Source organism: Nansenia antarctica (assembly GCF_963989245.1).
Source record: "Nansenia antarctica genome assembly, chromosome: 2".
Taxonomy (NCBI): Eukaryota; Metazoa; Chordata; class Actinopteri; order Argentiniformes; family Microstomatidae; genus Nansenia; species Nansenia antarctica.
In genome coordinates this window covers 50,922,887-50,932,878 of record NC_137675.1, presented here as the reverse complement: position 1 = coordinate 50,932,878, position 9,992 = coordinate 50,922,887, and positions in this window count along the sequence as shown.

The following is a 9,992-nucleotide window of genomic DNA, read 5'->3' as shown; positions in this document are numbered from 1 at the left end:
AGTAGCTCAGTCAGTCCCACATACTGATGACATGCGATGCCATTTTTTGCCATGTGAAATGCAACTTGTAGCTGAGAGTGCAGCTTATTGTTAGCCGTTTCATTAGCCTGCTCACAGTGGCCTTTCATAGCGGTTTGCTGTTGCCTCAAACTGACCGCCGATATGTGGCCACTGCACCGACTGTGATCAGTGAGAGCCGACATTCTCATATTCGTTGCTCCTCTCGTGAATCCGTTATTCCTCCCCGATTTTTTTTAACATTTTTCCTTCCCCATCTAAACGCAGCCAGGGGAAATTTTCTTTCCATTCAACTCGGAACCCTCGAGACCTTTTGGCTGGAGGAGCCACTACGGCGTCAGCCGCCTCCGCTCCGCCTCCGCTCTTTCGGGGAGTCATCATCATGCCGGCGTCAAATCATATAATAATAAAAGAAATATATAGCCTATATATTCGTCTTTTTTAATATAGAAGGAATCAGAATGTGACAATTAAACTTTAGCGAATTGTATTCAAATTTTGCTTAGAGGGAATTATTTTCACCGGACATTATGACCGAAGAGGTTTAAATTTGTCGAACTTCAACATATTTTACTGGACAAAGACCGGTAATTACCGGTTAACGGAAACCCAGGTGTGTGTGTGTGTATATGGTATAGTAGGTTAGTTGCTAAGTGTATTGACTAGCTATATATAGTGTGTGTGTGTGTGTGTGTGTGTGTGTGTGTGAGAGAGACAGAGAGAGCCAGGTAGAAAGCGGTGCTGATGGGCTCCCTAGAGAGCACCGTGTACACTTTCAACCACCCTCTGCCGGCGCGTGTGTGATTGGCTGTGACAGAGCCATAAATCTCTGCTTTAATTAGATTTCCTCCCTCTTTCCTTCCCGCTCCCTCTCTTAATTCATGCCTATCAGATCAGTGGCTGAGTGCAGGATGGATACGCTGGTGTATCAAACACAGCCTGTCTCTCACACACACACACACACACACAAGACTAACTCTGTCTCTCAATTGACAACATTTCATTGAACTGAGAGTTTGGTTATCAGTTCCAGAAAAAGTCGGAATGCATCCTGCGAATGCCCCCAAATCTAATGTAATGTAATGAAGTGCATCATGGGTGCTTGGTTTCCTCTGACGGTCACTGACGGTTCTGTCTTGTCATGACGCTTCACAGTATTTATCAAGTCTGTAATGGACAAACCCCCTTCACAGGAACGCTTCCCTAACCTGCCACCATGGCTCTGGTGTTGGGGCGTGTGAAAGTATCTAGTCATGCGTAATGTGACACTGTTTTTGCAGAACCAGTTTGGTACTAGTTTTGTGTAATGAAGTGTATACACATTTCTCTGAATTAATGTGTGTGTGTGTGTGTGTGTGTGTCTGTGTGTACATAATATACTACTGTGCATGCAGCGGTATGTATTTACCATGTGCCTGCCTGCTAGTCTGAATGTGGTTGCCTCCTGCTGCACTTGTGACCACAAACGGTTGAGTGTGATGAGCGTGCGAGGGGAACAGCAGACACCGTTATTAGGGATGTCCCGATCCGATATTGATATCGCATATCGCCGCGATATCGGTCCTGAATGCTGGATCGCAGATCGCACCAGAAAAAAAATAGGCAGCGATCTGGGGCTCGCGATCCGGCGTGTCACTCACATGATGACAACAGTAGTAGTCAGTGGTCACGGGCATGAGAGTTGGCTAGTAGCTACCTGTGTGTAATGAGTCTGACAATGTCATGATGCTAGCTGGTGAAATCATAAACCATTTGCTTACCTAATTTTTCGTTTGTTTACATAGTCTGAAACTACAGATGGTAAGCTTTCAAATGATGCGTCATACATTGAAATCGGAAAAACATTCAAGACGACACGAGTATTTGAATGTTTGTTTGTATCAATGTTTTGCTCAAGAATGGTGACTGCTAAAAACGCTGCTAGCGGCTAACGTTTCGTTCTAAAACGAAAGTATTGTAACGTCCCCACTTGGACAGTGGTTGAAATAATGACAGATAGCTTCTCTCATGTAATCTGTGCGTTTAATTGTAAACTATCTCATACACAACTTTCTTAGTTCACCGGAGCTCTCTCTCCCAACGGTCTCAACAACACACACAGCACCCGCCCCCCCCTCCCCCCCCCCCCCCGTGACCTCCACCAATCACAGGGGTGCATTGGCACACAACACAGTAACAGTGCGAACATGAACATGAACTCAAGCATTAATTACATTAATGAACAGGGTTGCTACACTATGTTTACAAGCCAGGTATCACTTACCGGTAGCCTCTGGCAACAGTGAATCCAACCCACAGATTATAAGTATTTAGTGATCGTTAAACTGTTGTATATTATATCGAGTGGTACTTTAAAACGTCCAAGTTGCCTGTTATGAAAAAAACGAAAAGCAGATATTGTTGACACCCCTTCGATTCTGCGACTGGTTTCTGGTCTCACCAGCGGGCGTCTCTATCTAGGCTACACTTTTAAAAAGGGTGCTATAATTGATTTGCCATTTGTAAGAGAAGATAAATAGAATAAAAACATGAAGGCACTAAAACTAGAAATCTGACAGTAACTCATTTTTTTTCTACAATGCTGAATGCTGCAGTTTAAATTGTTTTAACCTTAAACCAGTTGGTCACTGAGTACTGCAGAGTACTGTTTTTGTTGCTTGAATAAAGGCTGGCAGTCTTTAATAGCCAACTGTTGCTGTGGACTATATACTGGGGAAGTATTTGTTATTATTCAGGAGTAAAACAATAAATACAAATATCGGATTGATATCGGTATCGCAGATACCTGAAGCCCAGGTATCGGTATCGGTAGTGAAAAAATGGGATCGGGACATCCCTAACCGTTATTATGGTGTCAGCAGCACCGTGTGTGTGTGTGTGACGGTGGAGGTGGAGGAGGGTCACACTCAGCCTGGATGTGTTTGGATGTAGTCATGTTGCCTTGGTCATTGATCACTGGTTGAGTGGGTATACGTTACACATACATGTTACTATACTGTGTGCTGACTCGTGTGTGTGTGTGTGTGTGTGTGTGTGTGTGCGCGTGTGTAAGAATATGCATGGAATCCTTGTTCACTGGGAGGCAGTCTAGTATGTAATTAGCATACTGTGCATGTAGTAATGTAGAAGAATGTCATTCAGTATGACATGGGCCTGGAGTGGGCGGGCGTGTGTGTGTGTGTGTGTGTGTGTGTGTGTGTGTGTGTGTGTGTGTGTGTGTGTATGTGCGTGTGTGTGTGTGTGTGTGTTACACGCGGTACACGTGCTGCCTGAACCTCCCTACTGGCCTGAGGTCTGTGGTGCAGCAGAGTGAACACTGAACCGTGAAGCGCTGAGGTGGAATCCACACGCCTGAATAAGTCATGTGTTCCTGCTCAGCCCTGGCACTGCTAGGAGTGCATACAGAGTGTGAGGGGCGTACGTGTAGAAAGGTGTGTGTGGGTATGGGAGATGGGGCAGGGGTAGGGATGGGAATTGACAATTGTTCTCAACTGGAACGGTTCCAAATTGTTCGATGCATCGGAATCGTATGCCTCTGAGGTTATCGATTCCTCTTATCGATGCCGGCATGTTTTGCGCATGCGCTGACAGTTGCGCATTGAAAAGACGGGTGCGTCATGACAACGTCAAACTCTGAAACATGCAACAAAGAGTCATGGCGGAGTCTAGGAAGAAACAGACACAAGTTTGGCTTAATTTCACAAAGAAAAATGACAACATTGCTACATGTAACATCTGTAAATGATCATTTCAAGTAAGGGTGGAAACACCAGCAATATGTTAACATCTTTCGACGCATCATGGGCTAAAATGACAAAATAATTCCGTGTGGTTTTATTCCGTGTGGTTGAGTGCTTGTGCGTTTGCCACTATCTTGCCGTTGATTCACAAGGCATTCTGGGATTTCGTATAACACTCCATGTGTAACACTCTCTGTTTGGAGTGTGCATCTGAAAAAACTCTGTTTGGAGGGCTATGTAGCCCTACCACTTGGCCCTACCCTGACATGCCAACAAGAATTGGGACACCCCTACCCTACACGTGAACACGCAAAACGGAGGGGTAGGGCTAAAATGTAGGGCCAGGGGGTGATTTGGGATTGGGCCATTGTGTAGTCTTAGTCAAGGTGTAGTCCTGGGCTGTGTTCGGAATAGCGTACTAGCATACTACTCATACTAGATATGACGTATATTTTGAGTATGTAGTGCGTTCACACTGTACAGTATGCGAGATTTGAGTATGCGAGAAGTTTAGTATGTGAGCAATTACTTCCGGCAAAATGTAAGTCAGTTACGATGGACACTAGCTCGGGTCCTATTTCCCAAAATGCATTTCGCGTCCAGGGTTGAAGGGTTGCGTCCAGGGTTGCCAGATGGGGCCGGGTTACCGCCGAATGGGCTACTTGATTTTGAGGTTATAGAAAGTTTAGGCTGTAAATTGTCAATCCCATCTGGCAACCCTGTGCGCTTTCAGCCTCGTCAAACTGCGTCATACAAACTTGTCATACAGCTTTTGTTTACATTGTCCGATAGCCTGGGAACCGAAAGCTTGCAATAAACATCGTTTTTTGCACAGATTTGAGTGTGCAGATGCTGCTTTCTTGCACTCTATTTGATACTCTTCAGCTGCAGCACCCCAGCGAAGTCTGATCACGGATGAGCGGTGGTATTTTCACTATACTGGGAATTAACATGGTGAAATGCATTCTTAGACCAGGCTAGTCGTCATGATTACAAATATGCCACTTGAAATGCATGAAATCCAAGTTTATTTGTGTCTTACGCACATGTTCACCTAGTATTTGACTGCTTGTAGCCCAATCACGAATGATCCCAGTATTGTAGCTTCAGACGGAGAAGTTGGTTGTAGTGCTTGCCCACGATATGTTATTGCTCATATATATTTATTTTAATCATGTTATTTTACCAACTGTTAAGACAACAATATAGTAAGCTAGTTACTTGAGCTAAAATTGGCCCCCCAAATCATTTTTCAACGTGTTGTAATTATGTTACGATATTTCTGTCGAGTGAGTGAAGGTAAGCAACGTAGGGTGCGTTCGTAAAATCACTCTGAGAGCGCCGGAGCGCACACTGGGTGCAACGTCATAAAGGGACCAGGTAATTTGATTAGACAAGAGGCATTCCATGAGTGCTGATCATATTTGCAGGGCGAATTTACTAACGCATCTAGCGAACAGAAGACGCAAAAAATCGTCAGATCAGATATATAAACGGGTTATTTTGGTAAACTGGACACATTTTGGGAATATATGTGGTTACTTTCTCGCCTGAAAACATATTAGAACTTCATAAAATGACATGTTAACACTTGTAAAGCCAAAATTACATATTTTAGCTAATGGAGGTTTAAAATGGAGGTTTACATTCGCCGCTCCCGGCGAAATGCATTCTGGGAGGCAGTATGCATTCTGTGTAAATGGTCGGCTGGTTTTCACATACTTATTATGAATTTAGTAGGCAGTATGCAGTATATACTCATTGAGTATGCATACTCAATATGCTAGTATACCATTCCGAACACAGCCTAAGTCAAGGTGGAACAGTAGTCACGGTGTAATAGAGCTGTACAGCTGCCGTGGTAACAGCCAGTGCAGTTCTGCAGACTGTAAATCTCTCCTGCTGCGGGGTTGGCAGGTTTCTTTCTGATGCAGTCTTCTATAGACGCCGCAGACCTAATCACCAAATGGAATGGACCTGATGGATCTGCCAGGAAAGTGTGTGTGTGTGTGTGTGTGTGTGTGTGTGTGTGTGTGTGTGTCCGTCCTGCTCCAGACGCGTGACACATGTGATGGATGGTGGAGAGCACTCTGTGGAGAGCGGTGGTTTATGGGCCTCTGCTCTACCACAGTCATGCAGGTCCATCAGCCCTGCCTCTACCTCTTTATTCCCTCCCTCCCTCCCTCTCTCTTTTCCTCTCTCCGTTTGTGTCCTCACTGACCGGAGAGATGTGCGCCGCGATTCTTCCTGGATACCGGATGCCCCTGTGTTGTGGTTACCTGTACTTTGAAAAGTGCACACGCTAGTGTTTTTTGGGGAGTTTTGATCCTCAAGAGTTTTGATGCGTCGGTTAAAAGGCCAACTGTCGCTGGTTTATCAAGTCTGGGCGGGGAACCCTGCGAAGATTCCAGAACACCTGTCTTCTTGCTGATGCAGCAGGATGTTGTCGAGGCATCTACCCTGGCCCAAGGGCGAAGCTCCCCCCTCCTCCTCCACCTCCTCCTCCTCCTCCTCTTCTTCTCATGGTGCCTGCCCCCCCCCTCTACCTGCAGTCTTCTATAGGGAAACACACAGCTGGGAGGTAGCAGGTAGCAGTGATCAGAGTCAGGGCATGGTGGGGTTCCTAGCGGAGATGTCCTGCTGGAGGGGCGACGGCCCGGTGTGTCACCAGGGTGAAGACTCCCTCCCGGCCCTTCTTCTGCTTAATTAAACCTGAATACTTTAATCTGACACACGGTTTGTCTCCTTAGGAAAAGGTCCTTCCTCCTCATGTGTGTGTTGTGTGTGCGCTGTGTGTGCGCTGTGTGTGCGCTGTGTGTGCGCTGTGAGTGTGCGAGGTGTGTGCGAGTGTGTGTGAGTGTGTGTGTGTGTGTGTGCGCGTTGACTTAATCATAGCATAGATTTTTATCTGCCGCAAGAAGAGAACAAACCAGTCGACCTCATTCTTTTTTATGTTAATCATCACAGTTCCTCATTGGGTGGAATGCAGGGTTGTAACTGTCTTTGTGTGTGTGTGTGTGTGTGTGTGTGTCGTTTCACGTCCCCGGGCGACTGCGGTGAACTTTAAACGCTTCCCCCCCGCGTGCCTTTTTTCGAGCGTTTTCCCTCCCAGCGACCGACAGGAAGTCGCCTCGTTTTTCCGGCTCCAGTGCTTCTCCAGGCTTTTTAAATTTATTTTACTCTCGAATTTGATTTAACCCCAATCTGTGATGTCGTTCCTCACACCGTGGCCTACAGGGTTAAGAGTTAGGAAAGCGACGCGTCAGCGTTTCCCCCTCGACGGCACTCTAACCCTGTCAGAGTCCCACCGGGGCCTGGAGTGATCAGCACAGTGCCCTTCAGTCAACGTGCCGACAGTGATCTTAATTACCGAATTACAAACAACATTAAAACCATTCAAGCGCCATGCCTCCATGTCAGCGTCCCCGTGGTGCAGCGACCATCCCTCTATGTCGAGCTGTCGGACCGTGGCCCATTAGGCTTCTCTCCAGCGGCCACGCGGGCGGCAACCACGCTGGGGTGAGGACCTCATCGAGAAGTGAGAGAGAGACGTGGATATAAGGCTAATGGTGTGGAATCGGATGTGTGCTTCAGAGGGGTTTTTTCATCGCTCTTTCTCCTTCCCTCTCTCTCTCTCTCTTTCTCTCTCTCTATCTTTCTCTCTCTCTCTCTATCTATCTTTCTCTCTCTCTCTATCTTTCTCTCTCTCTCTCTATCTTTCTCTCTCTCTCTCACCGCCCCCCCACCCACTTCTCTATTGGCCCCACCCCCTTATCTCCCCTGCTTCCTTTCCTAAATAGTCATCCTGTCATTTTAGACGATCCATATTCATTGCACAGATTAACATTACGATTAACATTACCCCCCCCCTCCTCCTCTAGGATCCATCTATTCACTTCCTCCTGTCCTTTTCGTATCTGCCATTCTCTTTCTCTTTTAAGACTTCTCATTTAATCCCTTTGTTTTTTCGTTTTTTTTTCATTCCCTCTGTCTGCTGCTGAGTCACTGTTCTTTCGGAGGCCACTGGATTTTATTTTTTTATTAGCCCGGTGATGCTGATGTGTCGGTTAAACACCGATTCCCGAAACCGAGCCTGAATTTCCAAACATGATCCTCCAGCAGCTAATCAGGGGAGGGCTCAGCTATAATTAACAACGGCAGACTCACTAAGTACCCCCCCCCATCCCCCCTTCTGGACCTTGTTTTATCACTCACACAATTCATCCATTCAAGAGAATGATCCAGCGTTTTCCGACACGTTGCGGGGAGCAAACAATGGGCTGTTGTTGGGCCGTGACCCCGGCTTGTTGATGAGGCTTCATAAGAAGCCTTATCCCCCCCACTAGGCTTCACACGGCCGCGTCGTTCGCTCGTAAAAACGCCCGGTAAGCGGCGTAAGCTCTCTGCGTGACAGTAAATAAGAGGCCGTCGGTACAAACAAGATCAGGCGCTTCCCCTCATCGCCGCTCTCCTCATCCTCTGGCTTACTTAACACCGAGCCAAGTGTTATAGGGAAGGAAGACGTGGTGACACGGCCGCAAGGGGGAGGTTTCACTGACACTTTCTCAACGTGACCAGACTGTGTTGTGTCTCTCCCCAAACAACCTGGTTTACAATGCAATCCGCCTCCCTATGGCTCGTGGGCGAAGGGTCATTATTACATTTCGGATTGTGCGTGGCACTCTGCGCTTCCCTGTCAGGGTTAAAAACAGCAGCGGCGGACTCGTACCATAAATGTGCTTTTAACTCCCTCCGCTGAGATCCGACGGGGGATTTGAACGGGTTATTTCTGTTCTCCTTTCTGAATTAAAGATTAACATGGCCCCAGCTCTCCCTCCACCCCCCCCTCCCCCCTCTCTCTCTCTCTTTCTCTCTCTGTCTGTCTTCCTCCCTCCCTCCCTGCCTGCCTCTGTGCTAACTCGGTTCTTTATTTAGAGGCGGGCGGGCGACAGGCAGGCAGTGTAGCGTGGACTAAGGGGATCACACCACCATGTCAGGGCCACTGGGTGTAGGCTAGTTAGTGCAGACCTGACGTAGAAGCTACTAGGCATAAAAAAAACAGGCGTGGGGGGGGGGGGGGGGTGAGGTCAGGGTGAAGGGGAGAAGAGAAGAAAACAGGAAGTCCTGAGAAGTCTTAAACATTCTCAAACCTCTCTCTCTCTCTCCCTCCTTCTCTTCATGTTGTGGTGTTCTCTCTATCCCCTCGTGTCTCCCCTCTCCCTCCCTCCCCCTCTCTCCCTCCCCCTCTCTCCCTCCTCTCTCTGGTGTGTTGTGTTCCTGAGGGCGTGCCTGGGCCAGGCCTGTACAAGTGACTAATCAGGGAGGCAGGATGACTGCTGCCCCCCCCAGCCGACAGGGCCCGTTCACTCCCTGTCACAACCGCTCTGCGAGACCCACAGGGTGACCGGGGCGGCACGCGGAATGTCGAGCTTACGAGAGGTCTCGCGTTCGCCCGGAGACGCCAACGGGGCTGTTTAAACAGCACCCTGTCACGTCGACTTATGTCTGTGTTTGCAGACAGCGTTTAGCAGACATGTGTCCGTTTACAGCGTTTCATGACCCTGTGTGTTTTTGACTGCCACTTATCCGTAGGGAGTTTGGGGGGGGGGTGAGATGAGAACGTGTTGTTTAGTCGTGTTTAGGAAAACGACCGTCCAGTCAGTCGATGTGAGTGTGATTTTGAGTCTGCCTGGGCTGTGATGCAGCTCTTCTGCATGGTTCTTCTTCTTCTTCTTCTTCTTGGTGACCCAGCGTTCTCCCCTTCCCTCCCTCCCTCCCTCCCAGGCCTGCCACCGCTCCAGGGTCGCGCCCCGCCACCGCCGCAGCCCGGCCAGCCACCGCCACCACAGCTAAGAGCTCCACCTCCACAGCCAAGCCTGCCACCTCCGCGTCCAAAACCACCCCCACCACCCCCAAACCTGCCGCCGCAAAACCCAGCTCCACAACACCCTCTGCTGGCCGGACCCCGGTATCGCTAGCTGCAAAAACCACAACTCCCGTCAAGAAAGGTAACAAAGACACGAGATGTGGTTGAGACTAGGGCTGGGTGTTGGCAAGGACCTCACGATACAATGCCCATCAGAATACATGGTTCACAATGCGATACTTTTGCGATACATCACATATGGCGATACATTGCATGTTTACTGAAAATTTCAAATGTAACTGAACATTTTGCAACTCAGTAGTGCGTACCACCTTGGTAGACTGTGTGCATACGATACATTATTGATA